Genomic DNA, 17704 nt, shown 5'->3' on the forward strand with positions numbered 1-17704 from the left:
CTGGAATCATGGCTCACGCGGGAGACGCTGATGAAAAAATACACCCGATGCAATCAAAACGAAAAGCTTCACTTCTTCTTATTACAAATCTAATACCATTGTCCCTGGGCTGGGTGATGGGCACTTAACCTACAATGCAAAGGGAGAAAAGAAACATGCAACCACTTTTCTTTTCTTTTAATTAAAACATTTTTCCTACCTTTTTTACACTCAGCTCTTTGCTATGCCTCGACAGTATAAAAAGTAACCCTGCAAAGAAAATGGGCAGAATGGCTCAATTAGTGCATAAAAGGCAATCTCTTTATGCTTTTCTAATTCCAGGGTGGCTTTCAAGTTCTCTGTATCACCGTATCATTTTTGAAGAATGGAAAATCATGTCCTAACAACCAACTTATTTCCCAGTCAATAGCAGAAGACGCAGCCCACCAATGCCAGCATCTATAGTCAACAAAGAATGCCAGGCTGATCACTCCTCTTTGCCTGCAAAGTGCTCTATGGAGCTGAATAAACACAGTTATGAAAGGCCAAATGGTGACATAAGTTAATTACTAACCTGTCACACAGGCATAGAATGGTAATCATTTATTTTCCCTGTTGCGTTAACCATAAATCTTTTCTCCAAAAATGGGGTATATTGGGAAGACAGGCTCTAACACATTGTTGCTTACTATATACCTTGTACACAGTTGTGTCAATATCTGGGACACAGGTCAGACATAAACTACAATGAAGTTTATGCTATGCATATTGAGCTGGTTATAAATCAAAAGCAATCTGTGAAACTGGAGAGTGGGTAAAACATGAGGACCTGAGCTTGGATCCCTAGCACTCACAGAAAATTTGGGCGTGGCAACACTCATCTGTAATCCCAGAACTGGGGTAGAAAGGGTGGCGGAGATGGGCACATTCATAGGCTTGCTGGCCAGCCAGTCTACCCAAATGGACAAACTCCGAGTTCAGTGAGAGACCCTGTCTCAAAAAATAGAATGGTGACACAATTAAAGACACATGACGTCAACCTTTGGCCTTGACACCTACTCCCATGGGCAAGTACATGTGCACACATGCACAACACACACAGCAGAATTGCAAAGATAACTTGATTATCAATTAGAAATAGCACAGTCTTTCTCAATGGGACTCTGATGATAGTACTCAGTTATTGCAGATATAACAATTACTCAGACTTATTAGGACTTACTAGTAGTCACTAGCTGTGTTTAATCCATGAGTGTCACATATTCTTGGGAAATGCTCATGCCAGAAACTGATTTTCCTTTGCTTACTTGTTCTCTGTCCCAGTAGTTCTGTAGCCTCTCATAGTCTAATCATTGAGATGCACACCTACCTGCAGGAAGAATCTAGACATCTGAATGGATCTGTTCAGAGAACAAATGTCTATGTCCCTTCAAGAAGGTTCAGTGCAATAAATGAACAGTTAAGAAGGTGAGATACCTTTTCCTTTTGGATATCCTGATGATGGTCCCTGAGCTAACCTGATCCAATGACCTCCTATATACATCATCATTTATGAATCATCCCAAAGTTCTACTATGTTCTCAGGTTATCAGACTGAGACCCACTAACCAGAATTCTCAGACTTTGACAGGAGAACAAGCCATGCTTACACATATTATTCATGCATTTACTGGTGAAGTGGGAAAGCAAGTAATTGGTTTTAGGTACTTTCTCACAATTGTCAGCAGAGAACATCTTGGAAAAAGATAGGGAAGAGAATTTTGGAGTTAATCTCCATGACTTTTATGACTTTTCCTTTTTGCAGTTCTTTAAAAACTTGGGGAACTGGCTCAGCAGGTAAAGGGACTTGCCAGAAAGCCTCACAATCTGAGTCAAATCCCCAGGGCACACACGATGGAGGAAGAGAAACAACTCTAACAGTTGTCTTCTGTTGTTCACACATACACAAGTGGTCCACATGAGGAGAGAGGGAGGGAGGGAGGGAGGGAGAGAGAGAGAGAGAGAAACTTAAATTAAAAATGTTCTACCAGCTTTCCTGTGTGATTTACAAAGTCACCAACTACTAACTTTAGTCAACAGAGCAATGGACTAGCAATGGCAAGAGCTGAAGGAGAACCCAGGCTCCCCACAGTCCCCCTACCCTGCTTCTCCATCTCTTCTCTTTGAGAACTGGTGAGAGTGATATTTCACAACTTCTTCTTGAGGTTGTTGTGCCCCCAGGGAATAAACATGCTGGTGGTAACTGTGTCTGCCTATTTATTGCCAAATCTCAGAGTCCTTAACAGTAACAGTATTAACTTGAGCCATTTTTTAATAAAGTACAACACCCTCATCTATAAAATGAAAATGATCCCCACCCAGCCACATAGGCCATTAGGGAGGCTCAAAAAAGGCTGCCAATACAAGGCACCTTGCAAAGCATTTATCTGATAGCAAACCCAACGCAGTTAGCTATTTTGTTTTTCTGCCCAAGAGCACTGGTGCCTTCCTGAGCTTGGGGGACTGAGCTTAGGGGACCTTGCTTTGATTATCCAGGCCCAGCTCAGCAAGGGGCAATGTGAGACAGCAGCAATTTTGAATGTTCACTACACCTAAGCAGGTAAGTTCAAGTGGGCAGCTAAAATTGATTCCCTGCTGATTGCCGATTAGCAAGGCTGCAATGCAGCTATGAAAGAAGAGGCATGGGAAAGGTTCTGAGTATATATAAACATAACTCAGTGATGGCTGCCACATCAGCGCAATTCCCACTCTGCCTATCCAAGTGGAGGGAAACATGACAATAGAATAAATGAATGAATGAATGAATAGGGGATGATAATGTAAGTTTTAAATATTAGATAAGGCCACTGTCTCCTTTCAGAGAAGTCTCTGTTACCACATTTGATGATCCAGTCTAATCTACAGGGCAGAAGTTAAAGGGTGCATGCCCTCTATAATGACCAGTTAGAAGAGCAAATGCTTCAGTGGGCCTCCCAGGTCTCCCTGGAAACTCTCTCCATGAAAATCTCTAGTGGTACATAGCTTTCTTGTTAACGTCTCATGGAATTGTTCCACAAGTATACACTTGTTCTTGTTGTCAACGTCTTGTCCTGACACTGCAACAGATGGCTTTATGCTGAGACATATGAAAATATTAAATACTCTATAAGCCAGGGAAAAATAGAAAATGTCTTCATGGGAATATAATCTGCATGCCTTAGATTAGGTGACTCTGAGGATTCTGTTAGCAACAGCTTCATTGAGCATGGGTTGGTGAGTGGACCTGGTCATCCAGCAACTCCATGTCCTTGGAGAACACAGGACCAGGAGGAAGGAGCCCAAATTGCCACAGGGTTGATATTGTCCACTTCAAAAGGCACAGCCTACCACCCCAGAGAGCTGTGAAATAAGCGTGTATAACCAAAAGAGGGCTGTGAAACCCATGTCTTTGAGATCCAAAAAGCCAGAAGTAGTATCCATCTGTTATTCAGCACTCTCCTCTGAGCCAAACAGCCACCATTTTCATGGGTCCAGATGTGCTTTCTTGCAAAGATCATCACAGCTGGGAGTGTTGACATTCCTTCATAGAAATAGAGTGAGGAGCTTCTTGGGACTCTCACCTGAGAACACAACACCTCCTTGTAGTTCACTGAAGGCAATTTTTCCCTAATTGTACTTGGCCTCAGGACTGTGACAGGTGTTAGAGTATATAGGAGGGCAGAGGTTAATTGAGAGGAACTCCATCTATGTGGCTATCCATGCTGGGAGAAGACTTTCAGTACCACAACTTTGCAATCATCCTTCACCCATACTCTTAAATAAGCCCAACATTCTCATTGGTTCCCCAGAGGGAACTTCAGTGGAACTGAACTTTGGTTTGTTATTGAGATCTTAGAAGGAGGGGCATAGGAATGCCTAATTCCTAAGCTTAGAGGCAAAATGGTGAGCTACAGCACCATGAAGCCAGTTCCCTGACAGTTGTACATATCCAAGACTACTGTAGCTTCTGTTACAACTACAGATGTTAAGTCAAATAAAATGTATGATGCCCTCACAGACAGCCCAGAGCTTTCTGACTGGCAGGTGTGTGAAAGAGAATAGAATGTGAAGTCCTGAGGCTGGAGAATTGCTCAGTGGGTAAGAGTACATACTGCTATTACAGGGGACCCCAGTTCAATCCCTAGTACCCAGGTCAGGCAACTTGCTACTACTTTATAACTGCAGCTACAGAGGATCCAATGCCCTCTTCTGACATACACAACTCCACTCAAGTGAGATATATATATGTATATATATACAGAGAGAAAGACATAAATTTAAAATGAGTTAATTAATCAATTAATTTTGGGGTTTTGTTTTTTGTTTTGTTTTGTTTTTACATGGCAACCAAAGTTTGCCCTCCCTCCCCTCCTTCCAAACGCCCCTCCCCTCAACACTCCCATCCACTCTTTCCCCACTGTTTCTCTTCAGACACAGGTGGCCTGGGCTCACAGAGACTGAACTGACAACCAGGGAGCCTGAAGGGGACTGACCTCGGCCCTTTGCATATATGTTACAGTGTATAGCTTGGTCTTCTTGTGGGACTCCTAACAGTGGGAGCAGTGGCTGTCACTGACTCTAAAACAGTTAATTTTTTAAACTGTGACATCCTCACAGCAGTGCATACCATGAGGGCCACAGATTATTTTTGTCTCTGGAAAGTCGCTTAAATGTCTTGTACCCCATTCTTCATCCATAAATGGGGGAAAACAGTAATAGTACTTCTAAGGCTGTTGTAAGGATGAATGGGGTTTTGCAGAAAATAGCCTTAGGTCCAGACAGGCATATATGCTGGATGCAACAGAAATGCCTGCTATTCTTTATACTTAGCATAATGTTTACATAGAAGCAAACATTAGGGTGGAGACAAGATTTTCTCTTTATTCCCATATCAATTTGTACATAACTACTATATACCTCCCATGGATAACAACACACTCAATTTTTTTGAAACATGCACAAATTGAAAATGGCCAAAGTTGATTCCTGGGCCTGGATCCTAGAGAAACCATGGTCATGAAAACACACGAATGTTCACAGCAGCTTCACACATAAGAGCTCAACCACTTTTCAGCAGGCAGTAGTTAATGACAGTGAGCACCAGCCATAGGCAAACTCCATGAAGGGATGCTGAGCAAAGATGCCAATCAAAAGACTAAATACTGAGGGCTGGAGGGATGACTTGGTAAGAAAAGTGCCTGCCAGGCAAACATAAAGACCTGCATTTCAATCCTCAGCACTCATGAAAAGGCTGGGTATCAGGGAAACACATTTGTAAGCCAGTGCTGGAGGACAAAGACAGATGGGTCCCTTGAGTTTGCTGACCAACGTTCTGGCCAATCAGTGAGTACTAGGCTCAGTGAGAGACTCTGCCTCAAAGACTACGATGAAGCAATAAAGAAAGACACTGAACATTAACCTCTGGCTTCCTTACCTACACATGACACCTCCCCCACACACATGGGCACAAGCACATATACATATGCTACACTCACACACATACATTTAAAAAACAGTTTAAAAGGTCAAAGGCTGTGACTCCAGTTAATGTAACATTGTGAAATGATAAAAGTTTAGAGAGAGAACAACAATGAGGTAGATGACAGGAGTTCAGGAGTTAGAGCAGAAAGAAAGGAAAGGGGATGGTGCATGGTTATAAAAGGAATCCTTGGGATGTGGCTGAGAAGGAGACAGGAACTTGAACATGATGTGGAATTAAGCAGACTTAAACTCAAGCTTGGGCAAATCTGGGGGCATTTGAAGATGATCAGTGGGTCATAGCAATGCCAGCAGCTTATAGATGATGTGACAATACAGATTTACAGAAACAGGTCACTGAGGATAATATTACCACAGGAGGGAACTACAAAAAAGCATTTTTAACCCTGTGTGACCTTAGAGTTTCATGAAACAGTTATCCCTGATAAAAATCTCAATAAGAGAGAGATCAGCTTGTAAAGTGCTTGCCACACAAACTTGAGGACTGGAGTTTGTATTCCCTAGCATCCACGTAAAAAGGCTAGGCATTGTGAAATGTTCATCTGTAATCCCAGCACTGGGGAAGCTGAGACATGAGGATCCCTGGGGTTTGCTGACCACCCAGTCTTGCCAAATCAGTAATCTCATTGAAACACTTTCCTCAAAAAATAAGGAGCCAGCCTGGCAGTGGTGGCATACGCCTTTAATCGCAGCACTTGGGAGGCAGAGCCAGGCAGATCTCTGTGAGTTCGAGGCCAGCCTGGGCTACCAAGTGAGATCCAAGAAAGGTGCAAAGCTACACAGAGAAACCCGGTCTCGAAAAACCAACCAACCAACCAACAAACAAATAAGTAAATGAATGAATGAATGAATGAATGAATAAATAAATAAATAAAATAAGGAGCCATGTTGATGGAGGGAGCTACTCAACATTGACTTCTGGTCTCTGCACTATGTATGCACAAGAAAATGGGCATCTGCACACATATGTGCACATAAATGTGAATATGTACACATGCATACACAAAATATGAAAATATTTCCTAAACTAAGCAAAAACAGAGAACAAAGCTCTGACTCCCCTTTGGGGTGACCAATTTCATAACAGCATTTTTTCCCATCAAAGAAAACAAGGTATGTGGGCATCACCTGGATGTGGTTCAGGCTCACCACAAAGCTATCTTTAAATTGTGTGTTGCCCGGGCTGTAGAGATGGCTCAACAGGTAAGAGCATTTGCTGCACATGCATGAGGCCAGAGTTTGACCCTCAGCACTCACATAAAGAGCCAAGCCTGGCTCTGGGAGTACATAACCCAGTACAGTGGGGTCTGAGAGAACTTTGGTCGCCGGCCGGCCTAGGTCTAGTAAGACCTTCTATCAAGGTACAATGAAGAAATCCATAGAGTAGGGCATCCGATGTCTTCCCCAGGCCTCCATCTGTGCATGCGCACACATACCTGCGCGCACTTGTCCACACACCGCTCTTCTGTTTTCTTTGTTTGGATGTCCTGCATATTAAACTGATCATTGGTGCCTTTTGTGTATTCAGGTGGCACACTGCAGAGAGGCACTGTGGTCAGTGAAGTGCCCAGGCTTCTGAAGCAAACTCTACAGTACCTGCCTCTCTCTGAAGTGTTTTATTATTCCAAGTCGGGCCGACTGCATCTCCCAAGGTATGAAGTTCAGCTCAAGATAAAAATATTTTATCTGCCTTTACAGCAAATTGAAAGGCTATATAAAGGGTTTTGTTATTGCTGTGTTTTCATAAATATATAGTAAACATCATTCACAGTGGGAAACACAGCACAGAATACAATTTCCATGCACAGCCATTCATGTGCCTTGCACGGGAAGATGAAATGACCCAGAGATGAATAAAAAAATAATAGTATACAACTTTTAGCAGCCTGCAGTCGCTGACAGACACACGCAGCTGGGAGGATAAGGATCATGATTTCGCAGTACTGCCAATGAATGACAAGTGGCTAGAGCAACAGGGAAATTTGCTCTTCCTCCACAGCCAAACCATTCCAGTTAACACTCAGGTTCCACATTTCCAGAAATTGCGAGGAAAAAAACCTCAAAACTCAACCACTTCACCCTGGAGAGCATTCCCATTTCCACACCTGAATGGAATTGTAATTTCAAATCCAGCCTTTATTTATTTGGGTGTTTGATTGTTTTTGTTTTTAGGTTTCTTCTTCTTCTTCTTCTTCTTCTTCTTCTTCTTCTTCTTCTTCTTCTTCTTCTTCTTCTTCTTCTTCTCCTCCTCCTCCTCCTCCTCCTTCTCCTCCTCCTCCTCCTCCTTCTCCTTCTTCTTCCTCCTCCTCTCTTCCTCTTCTTTTTCTTCTTCTCCTCTGCAGCTTCCTCCTCCTCCTTCTCATCTTCATTTTCCCATGTGATTTCAGAGCAATAGGTAGCCTAGAAGTCTAGGGCAGTGCCTATGCTGATCTCCATCAGCTCTGGGATGAAGGGGTAGTTAAAGGCTGTTTAAATAAAAGGAACTTGCATTTTACAAGGCATTTTTCACTATTGACGCTGTTCAGATCTGTGGAGGAGAGGTGGCTCAGTCTGTAAAGTGCCTGTTGCACAAGTGTAAAGACCCAAAATTGATCCCCAGAACCCACAGAAAACCCCAAGTACAGTAGCAGCATGTGCTTATAACCCCGACACTGGAGACAGATCTGTTATTCCTTGGGCTTCACTGGCAGGCCAGACTAGTCAAGTTGGAGAGCCCTAGATCCCAATGAGACACTTAATCTTAAAAACATGGTAGGGGTTGGTGAGATGGCATCAAGTAAAGATGCTTTCACAAGTCTGATGACCATCATGGTGAAAGGAAAAAAAAAAAAACCAGTTTCCCTGAGTTGTCCTTTGACCTCTGCATATGCAACACAGCAACTGCACACATATACACACACAATAAATAAATGTTTTAAAAAGTGATACAATCTTAAAAACTTCACAAAACCACCATGGCAAATGGCTCCAGAGGAACAACATCTGAGACTGACCTCTGACTTTCATATATAAACCCCTTACATACATGAACATGCTCACACAGATAGACACACACAGCAGAACATGCTCAGAGAATATTGATAGAGGCATAATAATTATCAAGGAATTCCCACTCTGTTGTTGGAAGACGTTTCAGTGGGTAAGAAAACTTACTGCACAATTTTAAAGGACTGCTTTTGAATCCCAAGCATCCATGTGTGAAGCCAGCTGTACACACACATGTCTGTCACCCCAGCACTGGGGACTGGAGACAAGAGGACTGCTAGGGCTTGCAAGTGGCCATCCTAACTCCGGGTTTTTGAGAGACCTTGGTTCAAGAAAATAAGGCAAAGGGTGATAGATCTTGGAACCTGATGCATGGCTATGTGCAATCACACACACACACACACACACACACACACACACACACACACACACACACACACACATGAGCCCAAGCACATATACTACACATACAAATACAATACAAAATTAACAATTTTCCCTATGAAAGATGTTTGCAGTCCACACTTCAACCATGTATGCAATGTTATGCTATTTTCCAATGTGATACATGAATTTGTCATATATATGCATACACATAAACAGATTCTTCACTTACTTCTCAAGTATTATACTTCTCTGAAAACTATGTTTCTATTCTTCATCAACTTTCCTCCTGGGTCACTAATAAGTTTATGTATCTTATTACGTCTCCCTCCCTCTACCTCCATCATTCATCCACCCTCTATCCACACACCCATCCATCTTCACGCTTTTACACACCTGTCTATCCTCGTCCATTCACGCTCTGTTCATCTATGTACCCACTCATACATCCATCATTCTGTATCTTAGGCCAGAATGATAAGAGTTAGTCCTGACACGAGGGTCAGACAGATCACCTGACCTGGGTCACTCATTTTTCACCAGTTACATCACAATGACTGCAGAGCAAAGAGTCAGACAAAGAACTGGACTTTGAAGTCAAGCTTCAAAGTCAGTCACCAACGCTCTCTAAGCAGCAGCTGTTGGTAACCTGGAAAGCAGCTCAAGGCTCAATCTTCCATCATGAAAAAAAAATGAGTATTACAAGGACACCTTCCTCAAAGGTCCACTCGAGGTTTCGGCTCAGCCAGTGCCCAGTGCAAATCAGCCAGTAAGGGGGGGCGGGTGACAACTTTGAATCCTGTCTACTGAGCAGGTAGTTAATGGACTACAACAAACCCTGCTTTGATCTTCTGTCAGCAGAATTGGAAGTGTGAACCCGAAAAGCAATAGAACACTTAAATTTTTAGCTTCTTGGAGAAGTTCTTCATTAACTCCAGAGAAATCCATTTCCTTGTTTTTGTTCTATCATTACCATTGACAGAACACTGGTCAGTGGCCATCTGTTGTGGTTTGAATAGGAAAGGCCCACACAAACTCATGTGTTTGCACACATAAGTGGTGGTGGTATTTGGGAAGGCTGTGGAACCTTTAGGAGGTGGAGACTCAGTAGAGAAGGAAGGTCAGAAAGGAGGGCCTTGAGTCTTTAGATGCTGGTCCCACTTCAGTTCACTCTCTGCTTCCTAGGTGCAGATGCAAGATGACCAGCCAGCCTCCTGCTGCCACCGCCGTGTCTCTCTGTCCATGATGGATAGTATCCCTCCAGACTGAGAGCCAGGATAAACTCTCTCTCTTTTAAGTTGCTTTAGTTGGAGTATTTTATCACAGTAATAAAAAATTAAGTAGGGCACCATCATTATTTCTAACAACAGGCTCACATAAGGTAGGGGAATATATTAGAAATCTATGTCACTGGACACAATTAAAATGGTACTTTAACGTGCAATTTCTGGGACTGGAGAGACAGCTCAGCAGTTAAGGATGCTCACTGCTCCTCCAGAGGACTGAATTTGGTTTTCAGGACTCCTATTGGATGAGTCACACCCACCTGCAATTCCAACTTCAGGAAAGCTGATGCTATCTTCTGGCTTCTAGGGGCACTGTATGCATAAGGTAGCCATATATATGCCCAGTTACATACACACATACACATAAAATGAGAATAAGTCTTTAAAATGCAATTTTCCATCCTTCTTTCCTTTATCTATGCACACACATAATGTATGTACATGTTATATATAACTTAATGAAATATATATATATATATATATATATATATATATATATATATTTGCATATATTTTTCATTGTAGTACTATAAACCTATACCATCTACAGAACATAACTAGATAGTCTTGCTGTGTGTGTTTAATGTCATTTAAGCAATACCTTTGAGCAACACATCTTGGCCCCATTTTAAACCATTTCCTGAACCAACACACATAATAGGTATCCGACAAAAGCCAATTCGATGAACTGTATTAAAAAGGACATTTGATGATAATGGATCCAACATGAGCCTTTTGACAGTTCCAAAATAGGACTGGCTTTTGCTTTCTTTGTTCAATTGTGAGTTCACTGGGCCTGAAACTCACAAAACAGTAATGATTTACACTTCCAGCCCAGATCCTATGCTGCCTCAGAGGCTGGGAGGGAGCAAACTCAATGGTCCGTTTCACTGGATTTAGTTTGGGCAGATTCAAGCTGGGCAGTCATGGCCCTTTCTCTTTTCCTATGTAAAAATCTGTAAGTTGCCTTGTTAGAAAAAAAAAAAAAAAAGGATTCATGATTGTAAGTTGTTATTAAGGACTTTCAGGGCCGTGAGCAGACTGCTGATATCTATGTACCAAGGCCTAAGCGATGTACAAATCTGGATGTGAAGGCCAGGGGAAACCTGGTCTGGAAGTGGCATTTCTCAGATCTATAGTTACCATTACCATGCAAGTGCATGTCTATGCGAGGTATTGAATGTATAACCCCACACGTGCCCTGGGAAGACACTTGGGCAAACACAACCTCTTCCATCCATTTGAGAGTTGTCCCCACTCATTCAGGTGAGCCCTCACTCCTGTCTTCTGCATACTGAGTACACGTGTTTAATTGCAGCATCACAAGATATCTCTTCTTCATTTTTCTTCTAAAGCAGAATAAAATGTGTCAGATTGGCACTTCTATTTAAAAATCAACTCAAATTGTTTTCCTTTTCATAGCATTTGCTACATGTTAAAAATTCAAGAGGAAGAAGATAGGCCTGGTCCCGCCCATGGACTGAAGGAAGGAAGATAAACAAACTGTCATGAGCAAAACTGAGCCAGGCATCAACAGCCCCATGTCCATCCCAACACACTCACTGTGGGACTCGGGCTCACTGGGAAATCCTAAGAGCACCAGGGTACCAAAGAGATGGGTTTGTTATTGGACTCTACAGAGCTAGGTCCCAACACCACAGTCACTAGAGAGACAGATTATTTCTAATATAATATTTTATCTGTGTGCATGATTATGTGCATGAGTGTAGGCACATATATGTTAGAGTGTGCCTTCAGAGGTCAGATAACACCTTGGGTGTGGGTGGGTTCTTGTTTTCTACCTTGTTCTAGGTCTCTTCTTGTTCTCTGTTGTGTATCCCAGGCTGGCTGGCTCCAGGTCCTAAGCATTCTTCTGTCTCCTCATTTTATCATAGGAATGCTGGATTGCAGACATGCACTGTCACATCTAGTTTTACATGGGTTTGGGAGATCAAACCTCAGGTCCTCACACTTCCACAGCAAGCACTTCTCTCACCAAACCATCTCCTCAGCCTTCTGCCGTAACTGTTACCCGGTGAACTTTTCTAGGATGCTGCTGCTGCGGATGATGTGATTATGTCAAAGAGAACATTTAGAACCTCCCAACCCTGGCATAGGACTATTTATTAACTCTTGTATTTATTTAGGTTTTATTTAAACATTTATTTATTTTTAAAGATTTATTGTGTGAGTGTGTGATTGTGTGTGTGTGTGTGTGTGTGTGTGTGTGTGTGTGTGTGTGTGTGTGTGTAGTGCCTATGGAGGCCAGAAGAGGATGTCAGATCTTTTAGAGCTGGAGTTACAGTTATTAGCTGTAAGATGAAGGTCATAAGTGCTTGAAATTGAGCTGGGGTCTTCTGCCAAAGCAGTGTGTACTTTTAACTGCTGAACCACCTCTCCTACCTGAATTTTGTTTTGTTTGAGATGGGTCCTCTGAATCTCATGCCCTTTCAAATATGGTTAAGTTAATTTTCTTAATCAACTATTCCCAAACTAAATGTCTTTTGTTTAAAAAATCATATTACACGATGGTGCCTAAGCACTTCTCCTTTGTACAGACAAAGATGTTCTAACTGTTAATCATTCCACTCAAGGACCCAAGAGCCCACACTTTAGAGTTGAAATTCTACCTCAGCCACTTAGCAGCTGGGTGACCTTGAGCAACTTCTCTGGACATCTGTTGCCACTGCAAAGAAAAAGAATAGCCTAGCAATTCCAACCTCCTAGTCTTGAAAGTCAAATTAAATTGGAAAATATTTACAACAGCACTTGGCAAGTATGAAACAATATGTGTTTAAATAAATATACTAAGCTAGGTGTCAAAGTTTGAAAGATAAGGAAACAATGATGGCATTTGAACACTGATGGAAGAAAAACAAGGAACAAAATATTCTGAGAATTGCTCATTTAGCTGCCTTGCACTTCTCTTTGTTTGAACAGTGACACCATGGAAGGAAACCTCATTGCCAGCACTGCTGGACTTCAAACCGACTAAATCATGGGGCAGGGGAGATATTGGGAGGAACCAACCAAAACAAGCCCCTCATCTACAGTGAGCCACATCTGATTTGTAAAAAAAAATAAAAATAAAAATAAAAATGTTGAAAGCAAGCAGGTGTGTCAATTTTAATGCTGGCCTGTAAGAAAATGGGAGGCTTCATGTATCGCCTTGTGACCCTGTTCGAATCCAGAGGAGATTTTAAAATTTTAATCGCTTTGATTCTCTGCCCTCTGTGCTGGCTTGAGTCTATTAGTCATCTCCACCCCAGTACTGCTTAGGAAACCATTACTCAACCTTAGCATCAAGCACTTATAGAGAGGCCCTTCCTGGCTGTCTTAGGATAGGAGGATGTCATCGAAGCCTTGACTTCCATTTTCGGAATGCCAGCAGCAACCTGTGCCCAAGTGTGACAACCACAGACACCTCCAGAGTTACCAAACATCCTGTGTGGGGGAAAAAACCTCCTGCTAGCCCAGGACATCTGCTAAGAATCCATTTGCACAGCTCTTTCCTGCCTTTGGATTTATAAATTTCAACAGTATCTTGGTGTTTTGGAATTAAAAAAAAAATTCTGGAGTCTGATTACTTGAGTTACCCAGTCTGAAAAATCCCTTTCCCATCTGTGAATTGGGAAGAACAGTGTACATGGTACACAATTATACTGAAGATCAGAGAAGACATGCTTGAGTTCTTCGTCCACTGCCCAATGCCTAAGTATGAGGCAGGATGAACCCCACATTGAACTACTCTGATGGTCACTATGCCCTGACAAATCTCCATCCCATCCTCCTGTGTAGTAACACCAGGCCTCTTCTATCTATGCAGCCCAGTAACTACAACAGCTCTACCTCAGCAGCAAAGTTTCCTGACAAACAGATTCCATCTGAGGACAAGCACACACATCAACAGCAGGTGATACAGAATAGTTGAAATGAGCAAAGGGAGGGCCACAGAGCTCCAACACCATCCTTAAGGCACGGTGTCCTTTCTGCACAGCCCATAGCCATAGAAAGAGCTGCTTGACTAGGGTAATACTGGAGTGAACTGGAAGTGTGAGAGGGATGGTGCTGGAGGGGGCCTCCTTGTGATGTATGTGCATGCATAACATCTGTGTAATGACATAAACCAGGCTGGGAAATTGAGCTCACTGGCCAAAAGCTGCAGGCAATTCAGTGGGAACATATTGGACTAAGCAGTACTCTAGAAGCATGCCCATTTTAAAGAACAATAAGCTTTGGTAACTAGGACAAACATGAATCTAGAATGTTAGACCTCATTTCTGTAGAAACAGAAAAAAAATGAACAAAATCAAGAAAAGGCAGTAAGCATGGCTGACATTGCATATAATATATTCATATGTACAAACATATATAGATATATAAATGCACACGTACACACACATCAATCAACCATCTAACTACAAATCTCATTACACTTTTGGTAACCAAATATACTTTTATATTTCCATCACTATTTGAAGAGTCTCCTCTGACCTCCATTACACGTGTGGCCATAAGATGACTCATTGCTGATATTACCCACAAACTAGCTACTATTCATTCCCCACTCTGGCTTTAAACTTAACTCCTCAACTACTTGATTGTCTCCACCATTCAATGGACCCTACTCACATCTGTGACATCAAAGCCTTTGGACATCATAAGCAAGGGAGAAACAGGAGCCCTTCATCACCTAGTGGTTATGCAAGCACCTAACCAGAAAGAACACTTTGAAATTTTTATGGAGCAGGAAAAATTGGAAGCATACTAATCTAGGCAGTGAAATTGGGCTTTTTGTCATGTTTAATTGCTTGAATTCATAACCTAGTTCTACTGAATCAAAAGCAAGTTGTTCCCGCTGACGTTAGCTATTTGGGCCTTCTGGGTATGTGAGCATACAGATAATCCCCACAACTCCTCACATCAACTTCAGATCAATTAAAAACAATACACCCTAAAATTGTTTGGGATATTAGCGTTACTGAATAACCTAATTTGCAGGAATTTCCCACTCCATTTCTATATGGGAATGCTGACTTTTAAAGATTTCTTTGCTTTGGTGTTGTGGAAGCTGAGGAGTAAGACATGTCTTGGTCTCCAAGGACTGGGATTCTACTTGGTTATGTGTTATTTAATTTAACACTTAATTTAAATGCATGATGGCAAGTCTCCTTCGTCTTATTTTCTACTATTTACTATTGTTTATAATACATAAGAATGTTCTGCCAAGCACGAAAATGAGAAGAAACAGGAAAACTTACACAACCTTAAACACACACAAGGCTCCAGTGAGTCCTCATGCTCCCAAGTTTCTACTAAGCAGCAAAATTAAGTCTAGTGAGCAAAACAACAACCAACCAACCAACCACCTTGAAGGGTACCCACCTTCTCTTCCTTATTCATGTTAATGTTTCTCAAAAAATCAGCACAAGATGGGAAATTAAGGTCTAGAAAGGGACACGTTCTGGTCATATTCTTTCTCCTCCCCCAACTTCTCACAAATCTTCCCCACCTCACTACCCACTGAAATTTACATTCTTTTACTTTCAAAGCATCTCCTCCAATGCCTTTTGTGATAACTTAAAGATTAAATGTAAAATTAAAAACACAAGAGCTAAAAATGAAGTCAATAATAATAAGCTTTTGTTATATTTTATTGTATTATTACTATTATTATTGTGTGTGTGTGCATGCACACACACACACACACACACACACACACACACACATGTACGCATGCACATGTGGAGGACATAGGATAGCTTTCAGGAGTCAGTTCTCTCCTTCAACCACATGTGTCCAGGAATTGAACTCGGTTCCTGAAATGTGGTAGCAAGCTCCTTTATGCAGTGAGCCGTCTCAATCTCCTGATAACAAACCTTTGTTAGTATATCACACATTTTCTTACTGGGTAGATCACTTTTCACTTCTTACTCAAACACCCTGTATATAAACTCTGAATCAATTCAGTTTAACAAGATGAACTCTTTCATAGGATGTGTTAGCATTTATTTAGTTGAAGATTAAATTTTTCCAGCCATATCCTCTACTCTCAAGCAAAGACAATAAATGGATGAAAGATTTCTGAAAATATGGTAACAAATTCCATATATCCCATGTTATAATACTGTGACTGTCACTCGGAGGTAAGCAATTGTTAAAGCAAGCCCTTTCTCTCACATCCCCTTTGACCTCTGTATCTTACTCCTCTTGGGGAGGAAGAGAAGGCTCCAGAGCTCAGATGTGGTAGGTCATGATCAGCTAACCCTGTAGAAGAGTCTAGAGAACAGAATTGACTTGTTATGCATCAGAATTATTGTAGTTAAACCTGCCCCTAAGTCCATGCTGACAGTTACATCTACCAGGTCCAAGGAAAGACAGATTAAAATGGCCCCACAATAAAATGCAGACATGGAACTGATAAAAGTTTGAATACAGAGTAACAGCTGCACAACTACATTATCTCAGTAAAGTCCTAAGAGGCAAAGAATGCTTGCCAGCCAGCTAGCCCACCATCAGTTCTTTCTGTGGTACAAAGGTAATTTTCCAGAGTCAGGGACAGCGGATATGAAAAAGTTCACATGTTCACATTCTGTAAGGTTAGGATGTGGCAGTGATTGTCTGATGCTGAATAACTCTTGCCTGTGAGCAAAGTGTTGCAGGGAAAAAAGGCAAGCCAGTTTCTGAGTCTTCATTGTGATCATTGGGTACTAAACATTTTCTGCAACAATGTATATAGCAAAAGCACTTCCAGGGCAGGTGATTAAAGATAGCCAAGTGCAAAGAAACATAGGAATGGACAAGTGAAGAGAAGAAGGAGACAGAGAAGGGAGGAGACCCTCCCATCTCCTGGGTCTTGAGTGAAGCAACCCTGTCTTCCTAGTCTTTGGCATGTTCCAGTTCGGATCACGGAGATGGAGTGAATGGAGGAGAAGCACAGACTAGGTTTCTTACAGGGCATTGCAAGTGCTGGTATCTCTACATAGACCAGTGGTAAACAACTGTGGCTGATTAGATGACTAGCCTGAACACAACCCTCTACAAACGTCATAATTGCTAACTAACCTCCAACCCAATTCACTCCGCTTCACAGATACTCACATCCTTTGAGCGATCATACATGTGGGTCAAAATTATGAGACTTTAAAAAGGCTTAGAAGCCTAGGAGCCAGACCATTTACTATATAGCTACATAGGATGATCACACAAATATTTGTTTTACTTTTTCAGCACAAGCTACACTCATACCTGTAAGGCTAAAATGAAGTAGACAGTGAGTAAATTCTGAGCCATCTGATAACACCAGAAGTCACCCTCCACAGACGATATAATCATTTTTACTAATGGGGTGCTATCATGAAACTTTGGGTCCAGAATCCTTAGTGGATCTGTCTGAAGTAGAAACAGCAAACACAGCCTTCTTGGAAATACGCAGAACCCTCATTTTAACCTATCACCTAGAAGAAATGGCTGAAGGAATGGCTATGGTCTTCACAGGCGCTGTTTCTGTTCTAATGAATGATGTGTACAACACTGTGTCCATGTTCCCTCAT

At 41.8% G+C, this 17704-nt stretch overlaps 1 protein-coding gene across 8 annotated transcripts in view; it reads right to left on the bottom strand.

Moving 5' to 3' along the window:
• The window catches only part of Rbfox1 (RNA binding fox-1 homolog 1), a 1681994-nt gene that overhangs the window by 1065372 nt on the left and 598918 nt on the right, over nucleotides 1-17704 (bottom strand). The window lies entirely within an intron of this gene.

Source organism: Onychomys torridus, chromosome 8, assembly GCF_903995425.1.
Source record: "Onychomys torridus chromosome 8, mOncTor1.1, whole genome shotgun sequence".
In the NCBI taxonomy this organism is placed as follows: Eukaryota; Metazoa; Chordata; class Mammalia; order Rodentia; family Cricetidae; genus Onychomys; species Onychomys torridus.